Source organism: Triturus cristatus, chromosome 2_1 (assembly GCF_964204655.1).
Source record: "Triturus cristatus chromosome 2_1, aTriCri1.1, whole genome shotgun sequence".
NCBI lineage: Eukaryota > Metazoa > Chordata > Amphibia > Caudata > Salamandridae > Triturus > Triturus cristatus.
Window position 1 is genome coordinate 1,057,656,119 of NC_140581.1, and position 16,937 is coordinate 1,057,673,055.

The 16,937-nt window shown below is 45.6% G+C and overlaps 1 long non-coding RNA gene across 1 annotated transcript in view; it reads right to left on the bottom strand.

Annotated features, from left to right (window-relative positions):
* Positions 1-270: 270 nt before the first annotated feature.
* The window catches only part of LOC146866342 (uncharacterized), a 180,417-nt gene continuing 163,750 nt past the window's right edge, over positions 271-16,937 (bottom strand). The window contains exons 2-3 of the long non-coding RNA XR_014976794.1: positions 1,011-1,099; positions 271-353 (exon numbers count right to left, since the gene is read on the bottom strand). This is a non-coding gene — a long non-coding RNA (uncharacterized LOC146866342). The remainder of the gene's footprint in view (positions 354-1,010; positions 1,100-16,937) is intronic.

The window sequence follows — 16,937 nt, forward strand, 5'->3', positions numbered from 1 at the left end:
ATTAAAAGCACAACAGATTGTTCAACTTGGGGGAAGAGGGACAAATGAAACATAGACATACACAACATTCATCAAGTTCATGGGCACTTTATGTCTGTCGTGGAAGAAAGCAGCCAGTTCAGGTACCAAATTCAAACAGTATGTCAGCCCCCATACTCCACGGTTACCTAATCGTAACCTAGGTTTGAAAAATGCAAAATAGAGAGGATCCAAGCAGTTCAAATAATATTCAGAATGAAAGAAAAGTTATACTATGTACAAACGGACAGTGCAACTTTATTGTCCACCTTGATTGCAGGGCTCACCACAGAGCAGGAGCTCCACCGAGGTTTTTTTTGCCGAAGAGAAGGCATCTAGAAAACCAAAAGAAAATTCCAATATTGAAGTATCAAGGTAAGCATGGTGTATGAGAAGCTAGAGGGTGTGGCAAAGACTGGCTCTAACTGACACTAACTAAGAGCCAATCTAGTACCAATCCTAGACAACCAGACAACTAGTCGTATGTATCCAGCTGATCAACCAAATAATAAAAACATCTACCTGTGCCCATCACGTGACATGACCTGACTTTAACTACTTTATTATAGTCCGCCACTTGAGTCACTAGTCTATATTTTCCTAATAATTACAACCCTCTCCAGTCCACAGGGTAGGCTTCTTTGAATCAGTTTGTTTCCCATAAAAGTAGATATGGATTGGTCCTCCTTTTGTCTGTCAAAATATTATCCGAAAAGAGATCAACCTGTTGAACACGAAAATAAAAATGAAAAGAAATTGAGTCTTGGTCTAGTCTAGTAAACTGAGTGGTCTCATAAGAACCTAGAAATGAAGGACTTAAGTTGACGAAGGGACAATCAAGTATGGTAACAATATGAATGCCACGTGGAAGGCAAGCACTGATGATCCAGACTGATCACCCAAATATTACATTTCAAGCTTAATTTACCTGTAGAGAACCTCCCAGCCATCACATGAACCAATATCATTTGGTATTTGTTGGTTCAGGTTACCTGTTCCAATTGTGTTGTCCATTTACCTAGGTGTCTCACTTTCCCAAATAACAGTACAGTGTTTTGAATCTTCATTGGTAGTCCAGCATCTGAAGGAAACAAAGGATAGTGTTGGAAGGGATCTACTTGCTCTCTTATGAAATGGAGGCTTACATTGCAAACCATGATACTATTGTTCTTTTCAAAGTCAACTGTTGAACCAAGGGTTGAATTAGTCTTCCGCACCTCACACTGCTCAGACAACGCAAGCATAAAAATGAGGTGTCCTCATTGATTTATTATATGTACTGTGCAGACTTCTTTTTAAGGTTATTTACAATAGCCAGCTTAAAACACACACAGACTCACACATGCACACACACACATACGTGCACACACACACACACACACAAACACACACACACATATTCCCTGAAAATAACAAAGGCTAAAGTGGAGTTATATGTCAGTCTTCTAATAATAAAAAAAACTACTGTTTTAAAAACAACAAAAAACTGAAATTTCCAGTTATACCTAAACTGACATAAGCAAAACTTGCACTGCCATAGATTTCATTCATCATCAATGATGTAAAATGTGCAGTCACCGGTACCGTTGTGCAGTGCTGCGAAAAAAAGAAATGGCAAAGCCGGCTCGGCCTTTTTATTAAACTTTTTCAAGGTGGGCAGGAGCCCGGGATAGTCAGCAAATGTTTTATTATGGTATTTGATATCATGAGGCAGCATGCGTAGGGCCCCTCACTGAAGTTTAAAAACCTGTGGGGGCCCCCCATACCTTTTAACCACAAAAAATACCCCAATGGACCAGCAGGTGGTCAGTAGAACAGATTCTCTAACTGTAAAAAAGGGGAACTCTCTAGTGTAAGGTTGCACCTAACTCAACCTGAATGAGAGGAAGGAAAACACTCTTTGTTTAATTACCCTCACACACCCTAGTGGTGTCATGCTTCATCATCAGGTCACCCCGACGCCTACAAGTCGGGGTGGGCTCAACCACAGTGTTTGGAGCTCTTTTGATAAATGAAGACCAGGGGGATTAAAGATTAAAAACCCTCAGGCAGACCCCTGGTTTCCCTTTATTCTTGGGTCTGTCTGGGTTGTTAAAAGATCTTTTAAACTGGTCCGTAGGAGTGTTATGGTCCTAAGACCCTAGTGCCGACATGTTTAAGTCCTGGGTTGGCCGTGTAGGTCCTGGACTTTCTTCAGGGCAATGGTTACCCTCCCTGGGGAATGCAGTGATGGGAGTCCCTATCCTGTCAATGAAGCGAGGGCAGAGTAGCTGCTCCTCGTGTGCATGTAACAGATTACTTATCCGTTATGTGTGCTCCTCCATCTTTCTTGGGAAAAGGCTAATCGCTTCGCACAGGACCGGTGGAATACTGTGGGTGGTCCTCGAGTCGAGCTCTCACCCCGCTTCTCATACCTATTTGGTACCGGTCCTCGGCTTGTGCCCCCCATACCCCCATGGGCCACCGTATTTTCTAAGGGGTCCCGGCACCCCATCCCAGGGACCTTGAGGCAATGGATAGGCAGAGGGTGTGCATGGGGCACCATCCCTGAACTGGATCCTACCCCTGAGGCCCCATATCCCCAAGGGACACCTCTGTTTGTAGGAGTCCAGGGACCTCATCCCTGGGACTGTGAACACTTACATGTGGGGGGCGCTGCTGCGCACCCTGCAGATTGCAGTGTGCCCACCCGCAATCCATCACAGGGGGAGTGAGGACACACTACACATGCGCTCCCTACCCTTTTGGAGCGGGCAGGGAGCAGGAAGATGCCCGACTCTGCTGGTCAGGCAGGGTGCTGGCTCCCCACACTGTCATTAGTGAAAAAATCATAATTAAATCTCAGAGTGCCCCGGGTGAGTCCAGGTCATCCATAACGCAAATTAAAAAAACAGAGGACACTGCAGCATGGTAGTGGGCCCCCCATGCTGCCATTACCTTTTTTAAAAAAAGAAAGCTCAAGGTGCCCTGGAATAAATAAATAAACAGAAGAGAAGCTGCTGCCTCATCACGTCACGACTGAAGCACTGAGGCCGCTCATTAAAGAGTTACTGCTCCATCCTAGCAGCACTCCATAATGCCCTGCAGGGGCTTTGGTTGCAAAGTTTCTACTTCTGTGGTGACCCAAGGAGCGATGGGGACACAGCCAACAATTTATAAAAGTTTTGTGTGGGGCTGTAAAGAGCACATCAGCCCCCAGGATTTGAAAGAAGAAATAAAAGTATGTTTTCAGGGTCATTGAAAGAATAACCCAAGGGCAGAGTACCATCATTATAAGATCACTTTAAGCTGGAACTGCATGTTCTTTCGCTTGAGTGTGGGAACCCCTATTGGTTTGTTCTATGGCTGCATTATGGGGCATGGAGTGCTTTTCACACACAATTGTGTGGTGATTTTTTAGATGGCAAAAACACTAAATGTATGTGCTGGAAGGCATGCTTGCAACTTGCATAACCACTGGCAATCGCTTAGGATAGCATTCCAACATATTGTCCTTTCCCCACCAAGCCATTTCAGTTGGGGTCCAGCCATACACAAATCAGTCTTGACTCTATCAGAAACAGTCCAGCACAACTTTCCAGGCCAGGTCCTCCCTGAACTACTCAATTGTAGGTTAAGCCCCAAAAAGTAAAACCACAACACCATAAAATGATTAACAAATCTGTACAAAATTCAGAAAAAAACAAAAGGAAACAGAAAAAATGTATTTTATAACCCCAGCCCAATGCCACCCAAAAAACATTGGGCCACTAGAATGTCACTTTCTCTGATATTCCGGTAGAGCAGTGACCTGCACATATTTACAAAGTGGTGTTAAGCAACTTTGTGTGGCTCAACGGCGCTCTGTAAATATGGTACCCTTGCAGGCAGTTTTCTGCATGAAATGGGCATTCAATGGGTGTTGCTGTGGGCGTTCCACCACAACACCTATTACTTTTTTACGCTGCCCCAGATTTACAAGGATCTGTAAATCTAAGGCAATGCCAAAAACTAACACCATGGAAAAACAGAGGTAAGCTTGGTGCAGCAAGGAGCAATACTTTTATTTCTCCTCGTTTTTGCTTTTTCTCTGTGTGCTGCATTCTGCGGCACACATAGAAAGACCAAAACACAATTTTTGATTGTCTTTGTGCAGGAAGATGTCCCTTGCTGCAAAAAAAAATCATTAGATAATGGAAATGTGCTACTAATATGTGTGATGCAGCACACATTGAAATAGCAAATCACCATTATTGATTATTTATGTGCAGGATGGGACACCTTCCTGCACATAAACAATCATCCCTGTAATGCAGGCACCCTTGCACTATGGCGCAAGGGAACCTCTGTTGGCACAAGGCAGCTATTTATGGCATATGGGGTGAGCCATATTCTTCTAAATATGGTGGATCCCTGTGTTTTTTAAATGAAGCAGTATGGCGCTGCAAATTTTGCCACAGCGCCACACTATGCCATTTCCTCATACATATACCCCATTAGCCCTTAAAAAAACCATTATCCCATAGGGCCCCTATTCCAATCAAGTAACTCACAAAATGTATGTGGTAGGTGGTACCAGAATCAGGGGATGGACAGGATATTAGTGAAGAAGCATTGCTTTTTAAAGACGAGAACCCTCACTCACCCTGGGGTGACATGCTTCATCATTGGTTGCCCTCTTCACACTGGGACCACAGGGTACCCAGTGTGGGCTACGACTCACCCTAGGGTGAGGAGCGGGAGGGTTTATTTTTTGGTCAACCCTATTTGCACTGCTATGAGGGAGGAGGGTCAGAGCACGTGTAAGTATTTATCTAAATAGACGTGAATTAAAACTTCCTCTTGGTGGGTATACCTAACTTTATTCTGGGCCCCCAATGGATAGGGTTAAAAACAAGCTTAGTGAAACAGGGACATGGATTTTCGACTAACTCATATTGTGGTCATCATGGTCAACATGTTTCTGCTTAACTGCTCAGTAGGTGCGTTGCATACGTCAGAACCAACAGTATGTAAAGTCACTCTGCTTGTAAAAGTGAAAATAAAATGATACTTTACAAAAAGCAATCCTGGATAGAACTATTCAGCCCTTCATAGTAGCGAATAAGCCGTTCGCGCCAACCAAAACGGTTCCGAACCCGAATCAGTCAGTCCAAGTCGTTCAGAGACGAATCGTGCAGCTCAAAGGGGCCGCCTTCCGAACGAGCGAGTACGATGCACGAGTCTGACAGCGGTACCGACTCGGTTTTGCCGGGACAAAACAGCTGTGGGAACTGGACTTCGGGGGGCCGTGGCAGGCCCCCTTGCACCCTGGGCCCACCAAATCGGTCGCATGGGGGTATCCACGGGTCCCCCCCTTTCTATGTATGCACACTGTTGTGGGCACCAAGGGGTACCGGCAGCAGACTCTTCCGCCTGGGGTACCGACAGAGAGAGCGGGGCCCTTCCTGAGCTGTAGTCCAGGTTAAGGCATAACCTGTCACCCGCAATATATGGGTGTTACCAGTGAATCCCCTGAAAACCATACCACAGATGGAATAAGGATCACTGGTTTTGTATTTTGTATCTTGCATACTTTTGCTTTCTATTTGAGTTGATCAGAACCATGTTTTTTAGTATTATTTTTTTTTTCTTTTGTCACTCCAAAATATTTTGGAATTTTGATAATCACCACCACTCGCAGCAGCACATGTTGGTCTTGATGAAAGCCGAAGACACCTTTTTAGAAGGGTCATAAGGCTAAAACATGTAGACCACCCTTGTCACTAACTGCAGGTATTTTCTTCTCCCTGCCAGTGCCCTATTTTTAACACTAGCCCCAGGATGTGTCAATAAAGCCATGTTACATACCTGGAAGCTAGTTTTAGCTCCTTCACTATCACTCTTCTCTTACGCTGCACCTCTCACCTGACCTGATTAGAAGCTCATCATTGTGGTATTTAGCATACCTCTGATCAACAACTAAAACATCCCTGAGCTCCTCCCTCTCAGTGAGGGGGTTGTTGCCCGTGCCCGGACAAGGCACCCGGTACAAGGAGAATCCCAGTGAGGAAGCCTGCCACCTACAGCGGGTGAGGGATTTCGTCCTATAAAAGGAATATCCCAGGGATCGGTGATTTACGATTTGCTCTCGTCCTTTCTCTGAGACCCAAGGATTATTTTTTCTGTGTTAGGTAGTAAAATAGGGGTGTCAACCCTTGCAGGCCTTTAAACTACTCCTCAGATCTCTCCTACCCCTTTCTGCGTGAACCAAGGGGTGCCCGTCACAGGGTGCACGCTTTTCCCCAACCACCCTTTTTTGTGTGCAGTACACAGGCTCCCATTGAATTCAATGGGAGTCCGAGTGAACCGAGTCTGTCAGCATACGGATGCATCGTTCTCATTCGGTCGGTTTCCTGGACGCGATTCATTCGGAAAGCCTTCCGGATCTGATTTGTCCAGAGGGCTAACCTAATGAGATCGAAATTGGCCCACTAGTTTGTCAGCACACTTTACCCACTGGCTCCCTGTAGTTTGAATGACAGCACAATATGTGTGTATGTTTTTCACAACCTCCTAAAAACATTTCCTTTCCCTTCAGTGAGAAACCAGGCAGCAAATGTGTTTTTTCATTTTCTGGATTTTTATATTAACTTCAACTAGTGGCAATTAATTTTGCTTGCACTTTGGGTCCCCATTTAGATGGTGATTTACTTTCTTTTTTTTTTTTAGGTTACAGCGGCCCAGATTTATATCTGCATTGAAAGGACTCGGTTGTGTAGCAAACAATATTCTTTTTTTCTTTTCAAAAACAAATATCCCTAAACTGAATTTTTGTTTTGAAAAGAAAACATGTAAGGCTTCTCCAATGGTTGGGAGAGCATTATAATTGTTTTACTGTACCTCCCCGCCAGGCTTTACCTGGCGGCAAGTAACAGTACAAAATAACTACATGTATACCTATCAAAATTGGGCGGGCGTGCGGGCATGTAATCATAGTGCTGATATTGGAAACCCTCCCCCGCACACAAGGTTAATAGCTACTTAGCACACAAGAGATAAAATAAATGAGACAACACAAGATTTGGTGGAAAAACAGTTTGCTGCAGGTTTATTTCATTTAATTCATAAATGAAATATGCCAACGTGGTGAGTTAACTTACAAGCGAACCCAGGGCAGGCAGTAACCTAAACTGCCCATCCGCCTAATGAGTCAAACAATGCCATGGCCAACCCATTCAGTGCTGCTATTTTTAAATCTGTGACTGCCAGTCCTGGATTGATACTCACACTCTTTTAGGGGTGGAGCGGTAAAGGGCAAGCCCCCAGTTTCTCAGGCTTGCAACCGTCCGAATGACTAACGGGCGCCATCGCTTATATCCTAGGGTCCTGCCGTAAGGACTCCTAGGGTTTGGCATCAAGCACCCTTACTGGGCTCCCTCGGATAGTACCCTTATTCACCAAACTGCCTCTGGATCACCATGTAAGTCCGCATGCAACACAAATAAACAATTAGTTCAGCAGGAGAAGTAAGACGCCACCACCAGCACGCTGCAATCATTTACTCCCTTTACTCCCAGGGCCGTTGGAAAAGTTTGGTCATGGCGGATACGTGGCGAAACCTGCAGGTCTGCCCACATTTAAATCCGGCGGGCGGGCCTTCATATTGGCAGTATGTATACACCATCGCCGTTGGGATGGAGTATATTTACCGCCAATTTATAAATAGGGCCCTAAGTCTTTAGGTGACATTGTAACATCATAGCTTCATGTGATTTGAGTGCTTGGTCATCTGTTGATTTAATCTTGTATACTTGACAAATAGGAAGGCGGTGCCGGCATCGGACACGCCGCATGTATGGCGGTCCTGCCGGCCCCCGACGACCACACAGGGGCGGGCCTGTCGCGAGCAAGGGTGACGCGACAGGCGTGTCCCGCCAATGGTTGGTCTCTAGGTTGTTGAGGCGTGCCCCGGAAGTGATTGTAATCACTTCCGGGGCACGCATCGCATCAAGGTTAGGCTGGTTAGAACCGGCCTGGCCTGAATAGGTTTTGAATAAAAGGCTGGGGAGTGGCGGAGTCTACCTCTTAGCTCGCCGCTCCCACAGCCTGCCCCCTTAAGGACAACAGCCTCGCTAGGAGGCTGTATTTTAATTTCTGTTTTGTCTTTTCAGAACGTATTGAGAGCTCAACTGAGAAGATTCCATCGTCGCTGTGTGGTTCGCTGGATGGTGGTAGCAGAATCGGGCTGCCTCGCGTGGAGGCCTTTGTTTTCTTTTGCAGGCTGTTGTTAAAAGGGGGCCGTGAGCGGACGAGATTCGTTGCAAAGATCGGTGGGCGGCAGGAGCAGGGACGTGTCATCGTCGTACCGGAGCTCCAGAGTAGGCGAGCAGCTGGTCACAGGCCGAGAGCGGTATCGCCATCGTCGTAGCGGGGCCCGGAGTGTGCAAACTGCTGATCGCAGACCATGAGCGGTATCGTTGGTGGCGGGAACGCCGCGAGTGGGACCAGGAAATCTGGTATTTATGTTGCGTGCTGCATGCCGCTTGCACTGAATGTAGGTGCGGTTGTTAGGTCCCCAACCGAATGGTGCAGTGAGTAAATCACGCACAGCTCAGCACAGCCCCGCAGCTCCCCCTTGTAGTACATCTGCGATTGGCCGCACAGACCACGGTTCAAGGCCCCTTGCCCTGCCCTGGACTGCTCTTAACTGCTTTCTCGGCTGTCCTGTTCTCATTCTGTAAAATATCTGTTGTTGAGACGGAAGGCCACAGGTTCGAGATATGTTTCTTTTTCTATGCTGTGCCTTGGGGAAAAGGTATGCGTTAAAGAAGACTTTAAGCGCATCGGAGCTCAATTCCGCGCAAACGAGGCCTCTTGTGCTGTCGCAGCCCTTGTGGCATCACCAGGTTACCTTCAAGTACATGTGAACATTTCCCTTTAACCGTGCTTTCCCACGGTGGGGCGCAGGGGCGGTGGAAATGCCATTACGTTCCCCGGGCAAGTTGCGCCCTGTCTGTTATACTTTAATCAGGGCATATTTGGCATGTGAATCCCTCGTGTGTTAGGGCTGAACGCAAGCTATGTAATGGAAGTGTTCTGATAAGTGAATCCATTTTACAGTTTGAAGATAATATCCGAATTGAAGACTAAAGTAGTTTAAAGATCTTTGCTTTGTCTGCTATTCTTGTGGTAGCGCATTTATGCTTGTGGCTGCGCCTGCTCACATGTCCGTTTCTTATGCATGCACGTAAATTTCATAAGAATGGTTGTAATACATCTAGTTGGGCGGTTCATGGCACATGCGGTTGGCACCTCAGTTTCCAATGTACGGTGTAATCACCCCTGTAGAGAACAGAGCATTTGGTTGAGGGGTCTGGGCCCATCGTTTTCTACTCTGTTGGCCCAATTTTACAAATGTGTTTTAAAATATTATCTCGGCCATACATGGATGCTGGGCTCCTGGACTTGAGATAGTGTTTCAGGCAGTCACTCACTGTACATTGATTCATCTATTGGCCAGTTCTTACTCGGCACCGACACCTAATTTTAATCTCCGGCACATGGGACAGCCCACCACTGGTGGCACTGTTTTGTATAAATTGTACGAAGAGCACGATACAATGTCTCTTTAATTTTGTTTAAAAATGTGAGTTACATCAGAACTCAGGTACTGCTTTCCAAGCCATGCATTCTTACAGCCTTGTTGGTATGAACAGCAACCAGTGGGGTAAAGAAACATCCAGTATTATATAGGTACTTACCTACACCTCCTTCCTTCACGAGTAAGCTGTCTTGTGAATACAGTTATTACATCTACGTGTTCGCATGCATCACATAGTCAAAGGAAGGATTGCACCTGGTTTGCCACAAATGTTTTCTCTAAGGGTCCAAGGGACAGATGCGCACAGTAGCCACGTCTGCCTGTTTGTCTTTCCTCTAATCTCATGAGCAGTCATTTTGATTACCGACAGCCTTGGTTGGACAGAGGCAAAAGGGGCAAAGATAATTGTATATGTGTTGAGTACGTAACAGGATGCTATTTAAGTGCATCTTGAGGCAGGTTTTGGTATTGCAATTCCCGCCGTTTTTGCTTTGTACTATTGCGCCCCGCGTGATCAAGTGTTGTTTGTCTTTGATTATGATAGCGCGAGCAGCGCGCTATTGAGGGCATGTTTAAAGCACAGGGGTAACATTTACAGGGTGGCTGTAGAACATCTGAGCAGCCTAGTTGGGCGGTGTATTACCCTTTGTGTTAGCACCACATTTAAACTGTTGTGGGGATCAGGGGCTGGGCAGATTAGGTTTTAAAAGGTGCTAAGGACTTTGAAAGGTATTTTGTAAAATCTGAAAAGCGTTACTGGGCAATATTCTACCCATTGTTTTTAGCACCCTATTTAAAGGTTAATTTGAGAATCAAGGGCTGTGCATGGTACGTTTACCATTATCAAGCCATCTTTCCCTAGATCATGGGAGGCTCGCCTGCTCCTCAGCCTCTCCGGAGGCATCACCGACCTGTTTTCTTGCTGTTTTCTAGGTTACAAGCAACTGCTTTTCAACGCGGTGTGAGCAGCCCTGTCGTTAGACTCACGTCGTGGGGTTCTTGATCGCCGGAGGATGGAAGAGGCCAACGGTTGCTGCGTGAGCAGAGTGGATAGGCCGGCACAGGTTCAGTGCCGCCAAAGGAGAAGAGATCAGCGGTGGTGTGCCTCCCAGGTTGCTCAGCTGCTGTTTCAACGTAAGTAAACACGCACTGACAGCGTATGGGGTTATGTTGGTTACAAATTGTCAATAGTGCGCGTGAATGGTATGTTTCTACGCGGCGGAGTGGCAAAGTTTTGTGCAGAGTTTTTGCGTTGTCAAGGTACACCCTTTGTGTCACTAACAGTTTTATTGTACTGAAACCCGGTCCCCCTGCTTTATTTCGAACAATGCAGTAGTCCCCTGGTTACTGCCCTCGTCCATTTTCACAGTGATCGATCCATTGAAGGTCACACGCCCACTTTCCAGGTCATGTCGGGCTGTTTTTTGGGCACATGCGGTGAATTTCGTACACACAGCTGTTATCAATTTAACCAGATAACCGAAGCGTCATTGTAATCTGTGTTGCCTCGTTGACCAGGTTCAGTCTCAAGGTGTTGGGTATATTAAAAATGAATGCAACAATCAATGGCGGTCACTGTCGTTCAGAGCCGGTACTTAGTAAGGTATGCTGAGCAGGGACGTGTTCAGCATATTACCGGGTACTTTTATGGTTTTAACCATTATTGAAGCGAACATCTCTTTGCTTGCTAAAAGGTCTATGACAGGCACACTGGCTCGCTCGACTTATGACTTCTCATTGGTGGCATTACTTGCGGTGGAACTTATCCACAGTAATTTATCCTCTGAATAGGAAAACGAAGAGAAAAAGGTTTGCACTCCCATGCTGGTTTGTAACACCATGCATGTAAATTGGGTTGGAGCCGCTTCACAAGAAAGGCAAGTATAGAGTCAGCATTTGTCGGATAAATTGAGTTGGGCAGCTTCGAAAAAATGCAAGTTATAGATGCAGCTTTTGTCAGGTACACATCCATTCCACATGTAGTTCACTTTTGGGGTTTTACTTACTTGTGTGGTTACTCTTAGTGCGATGAGGGGGGCTGGTGCAGCAGAATGCGAAGACCTCGAGGTTATATTGCCAGTGGTGTTGCCAGTGTCCCTGCACCCAGGTGCCGGGACACTGGTGAATTGGATGGATGTGTTGTGGCGCACGGTCCGGTTTGCACTATGTGCCTGATCAAACATTATAGGCCTATGGTTTGAAAGCGGTAACTCTGCACTCTATTCCTGTGCTACACTGTACCTATTTACCTACCGCTCATGGCTTGGGCACATTTAGTATTTTGTATGCCTATGTTATCTTGCATTTGTGTTGTGTCACAAATTGTATCACACTGTATCTTTAACCCAAAGATGAAAGCACTAATCGTCTGTGTTTGGTTTTCATTTATGTATGGCTGGATTCATGACTGTGATACATGGGAGGCGCCCCACACCACAATGGCTGCAAGATGCGGGCAGGCAAGGGGACCGGAAGATCCGAGACGGGAGTGGCAAGCAGCGGCATCAAGGCAGATGGGCGATCAATGGAACAGCTCAAGAGGTGCCAGCGTGCATGGCGGAGATGGTGCTGCCCATGCAATATATGGGTTGAATATAGGTGTATCAACCACTTGTTGTTGCCAGCCCGGGTATTGTAGCAGTGCGCTGCTTTACAAGTGTAAGAGTGTCATCCATTTGTTGTTGCCAGATGTGGTATTTTGCAATACGCTACTCCGCAGGTGTGTGCTTTTCCAGCTTGACCGAACCCAGGTATAAAAGGTGTATACAACACCCCCCGGTCGAGAAAAGGTGTTCTGCCATTACGGCACCTGTGCTCGCAGGTGCCATCATAGGCGAGCTAAAAAAGTTGGGAGGCTCTGTAGCAGGGGGAGAATCTTGCGCAGACCCTAGCCCCGAACATAGTGCTCCGGGTAGGTTGTTCACGGAATTTTCCATGATATGCACAAGGGAGATCTTGGGGCCCGTAGGGGCACTCCCGGTGTAGCCTTCCAATGGGGCATTTCCACCGGCAATGGGTATCATTGTCAGGGGCAGTGTGTCTATCGGGCACATCGCGCTGCTACCAAATGGGGCCATTTAGTGGCTCCCAGACGATGTGTCACTTTCACCATAGCCAGTCAGCCCTAGCATTATTATCCTACACTCGGGGTGGGGAGGACCGGGTACGCTTGGGTAATAAGGGGGATGGACAAAACACTAATCACAGAAGTAGGTGGGTAGGCACGTCTATGCACTGGGTACATCCTGGCACGAGGACTGAAAAGATCCCCTAAGGGGAGGCTATCTAGGTCTCCACACCTCCAGACTATAGAGTCGTGCTTCTTAAAAGTCTGTCAAAGTTAGGGATTTGTAATCGTTATGGAGGATCTTCTAGCCGGGTTAGTTGGGTATAGGGGCAGGGCATGACCTTTCGGTGAGTTTGGGGGGGCCTGATAGTCGGTCAACTATGCAGGCCTGTGGAGGTAAGGTCATGATTGGTGAGCAGTAAATTTAAGGTCCTTAGAGGGCGGCGCCATTCTTGAATGGCCTCACCCAAGGGGTAGGGACAAGTGGTCTCCATTAGAACTCCAGGGGCAGTTACAGCCGGTTGGCTGGATGGGTGCGGGGGAGGGGGAGTAACGCTTTTCCAGTAGGATGTTTGGCCACCCCGCACGTGCACAAGGGCGCAAGTAAATGGTGCATAACTGCAAGGGCCCCTTATGGAGAGAATTTACAGGACGTACGGGGGTGACCTGGGGGGGGAAGTACCCTCACGGGAAATGGGCCCTCTGCGCATGCACACTCCGGTTGGAGGGCGGGCATAAGGGCGTACGGGGGCAACCTGGGGGGGAAGTACCCTCATGGTAAACGGGCCCCCTGCGCATGCGCACTCCGTTGGAGTGCGGGCATAATTTGATAAGGATCTGGCACCAGTTAATGACCTTGCCGTAGGCTCAAAATAGGGATACGCAGAAAAGGAAATGTTATTGTTATGATTATTGATTATGGAATGTTTAGATTCGGATAGGAATATATTTGTATTAGAGATATGTTAAGGTTAGGAAAATTACTTCTGTACCTATCCAAGTAATCAATGTAATGGTTTTCTGCGTATTGTTTAAATATTATAATTAAAAATTGTTGATTTAATTTTATGTGAATAAATACGGCCGGGGGTTTACGACTCCCTAATCCAAAATTCCTTGTGCTAGGCATGTTACTGTCTTAGTATTGATAAGGGAGGAGGGGGTCTAGGCTGTACCTGACCATATGATATTAATAAAAGCATTGCACAAGTGAAAGACATTTATTTTAAAAAAACTCTGTTTACTGGTAGAGGTACACCTTAAATGATACTCCTTTTGTCGTCAGTAACTAAACCCTGAGTGGAAATAAGGACCTTGCAAAGAAGTGACAGCAAGCACCAGGATAAATATATCCCACAAACAAAAGTTAACATAAATCCCTGGCAGTTGCTGACTTTCATGCGAATGAACATACACTAAAAGGTTATGAACCTTGTGGTCGTAAAAAGTTGTATCTATCATTCATTTTGCATTTGCTACGTTCAAAGTGCAAACCTCTTTAAAATGGTGAACGAAAAAGGCGAAATTTGAATATCAAATCCAACATGTCAGCTAGCTGTAGGTGAACACGAGCGATAAGATGTTTTAATATGCCCAATGTGTAACACTAATGAGTTTCAGTAGAATGTAACATACCATACAATTTCAGCCCAGGTTGCAGTATTCTTTCTTTATGTTGTGTACCATCGAACATGGAGGTGCATAACAGAGGCCTTTTTACACTCAGATCTGCCGCAGATGTCCCTCCTCCCCCTAGATCTCCTCCAAACCCCCACTCCCCTCCCTCCCCACACACACACGCCCTCCTTTCCACAGCACCTGCGATCCTCGGCCTGCACCCTGTCACGTGCCGTTCCACAACAAGGCGGCGCATCGTGGAAAAGTACCAACAATATTGATTGATTACAAAATGGAAGCTATAGCCGTGTGCCAAAATATAGAACAGATGACAGGGCCCAGTTTCCATTTCAAACAAAATACAGTGGAACAATCAGGAAACTGCCAAGGTAAATTAATTCAGCATGGACAAAACCGCAGCAAAGACAATGGCTCTCCGCCGCCAGTCATTCAATATGCCGTAGTACTCGTCATAGGCCGTAGTGCTCGTCTGAACTGAAAGACAGAAATCTCCTTTTGAAAATATGAATATGATGAGGGAGGATGCTCACTGAAAAAAAAGCTATCAAGTGACATAACAATTTCAGGGGATTTATAATTCTCATTAATTACTTCAGAGATGTCTTAACCATTCTAGGAGCTTTGCGAAAAGAAAAGGCATTCCTTACTGTCGGAACAAAAATGGCTGGAAGGCACACCGTGAAACTCATACCAGGCAGCTATAGTCATACAAGGATGTATTTATCAGGTGTTCGAGTGTTTTCCAGACCTAGATGCGGCCTGACAAAATGCATGGCCTCGACTCACGTGGTGTAGCGTGAGCAGTCAAGGATGACGAGGAAGCTTTAAAGACTTTGATACAAATATTACGCGAATGGGAGCACTATTTGAGCAGTGTTCTGACTTCATAAAGCGCTTAAGACTTTCTCTCATGTTAAGGTTAAATAGCCAAGAAAAATTAACATTACCTTCCAGTAAGTTTCTTTTATACCAAAATAATCACGGATAGAAGGTTTGACTCGTTCCAGGAGGCAAAGCTCGAAAAACGTGCTAGAATGCAAAAGGCAGCGAGAATGTAGGGCTAGATTCAAAGAACTAACTTAAAACAAAATCCTAAACTTACTACCATTTTGGTATTCACAGAAGGCATTTACTCATTTTGGTATTCACAGAAGGCACTTACTCATCAATGAGTAAGTGCCTTCTGTGAATACCAAAATGAGTAAGTGCCTTCGGTGAATATCAAAATGTGTGAATGGTAGTAAGTTTAGGATTTTGTCTTAAGTTAGTTCTGTGAATTGGGCCCCATTTGTTTATAAAGGCGCCTTATGCAGTCTGTGCAATGTATTAATTAAGGCCTAGATGTGCTAAGATACTGGTCACAAACAGTGGTTACAAATAGCAAGCTAACTTTTTTGCGACTAGTATTTAATTTTGCAAAGCAACTTATGAACTAATACATCGAGTCACAAATTAAGCAATCATAGGGAGTCACAGAATGGCCTGGCTAATGAGTACTAATTAGGCAGAAAGTAATTTGCAACCCTCTATGATTGGCTAAAATCACAGGGTTGTTGGCCTGTAAGGGCAGCCGACCATCATCTGTGTGACTAAATTTCAATAGTTTTTAAAACAGCCAGATTTCCTTAAAGAAACAGAACTTGTTTTGTTTGTAATTTTGGAAAATTTTCAGTCACCGTTCGAACCACTGCCAACTCTTCCTAGAAGCTGCAACCCCATTCTGAAAAGGAAAGAGACCCAACAGTGGCCCCTTGCCCCTTGTGAATCAGCAAGTACCCCAACCCGGGAGTCAGGAATTTAGGGGCATATCAGCAACCACCGGCGATAATTATTGCTAAGCGCACTTAGCGCTAGGATAATTATCGCCGGCTAGCGTGGATTTTTATCACTGAGATAGCGTGCTATCAGCAACGCTTATCTCAAAAGCGATAAAAATCCTAGCGCTAACTGCCTAACGTGAGATTATCGCTGGAAATCCAGCGATAATCTCACGAAATGTGGCGTTAGGTTGTTGATAGGGACTCACAAACTTAGCCATGATATCCTCCTTCCATAGGATATCATGGCTAAGTCAGTCCTGAAGCAGGCGTAAGGAAAGTAGCGATAACAGGGGTTATCGCTACTTTTCCTGCCGCTATGCTTCATAGCATGGGGCTTGATGCTAGGAGAAATGTCGCTTAGCGACATTTCTCCTGTCATATCAGGTCAGGAACGCCCACTTTGCATCTCATTAGAGATGCAAAGCTGGGTGTTAAGAATAGGTACGCTAATGCAAGGTTTCACACGTTAGCGTGACCTTGCTAATTAGGTGATAAAATTATCGCCGCTTTTCGTCCGAAAATGGCCACAAAAGCGGCGATAATTTACTATCGCCGCCTTGTAAATATGTCCCTTAATAATGGTTTGAGACAGGAATTATGGTTGCAAGCCATACATGGTTTACGAATTCAGCATTTGGAAGGGACCACCAAACAGACTCCTTTAAATACAAAAATAGCTAACAATCTTTAAACCATTGTATGATTTGGAAAATGTTCTATGAATTGGAAAATGTGTTTATCATATTAGAAAAAAAACTTTTTACGGGTTGCAAAGTCTCTGATTTATCTAATCAGAGGGTTTGCGACCCGTAAAAAGTCTTGCTCATCCAGT